This window comes from Elephantulus edwardii, unplaced genomic scaffold (assembly GCF_000299155.1).
Source record: "Elephantulus edwardii isolate Elephantulus edwardi_28Jun2011 unplaced genomic scaffold, EleEdw1.0 scaffold00039, whole genome shotgun sequence".
NCBI lineage: Eukaryota > Metazoa > Chordata > Mammalia > Macroscelidea > Macroscelididae > Elephantulus > Elephantulus edwardii.
This window is the reverse complement of record NW_006399789.1, coordinates 16273097-16273328: the sequence shown is the minus strand read 5'-3', so window position 1 is coordinate 16273328 and position 232 is coordinate 16273097.

Below are 232 nucleotides of genomic sequence, written 5' to 3'. Positions count from 1 at the left end.
CTAAAGAAGAGGATATTGAAAATTTCTATCAACTTTTGCAGTCTGAAATTGATCAAACATACATTCAAAATGTGTTAATGATAACTGGTGACTGGAATGCAAAAGTTGGAAACGATGAAGAAGGAATGGTATTTAGAAGGTATGGTCTCAGTGACAAAAATGAGGCTGGAGATAGAATTACCAAGTTTTGTGTGCTGTGATTTATTCATAGCAAATGTATTTTTGAAAAAAA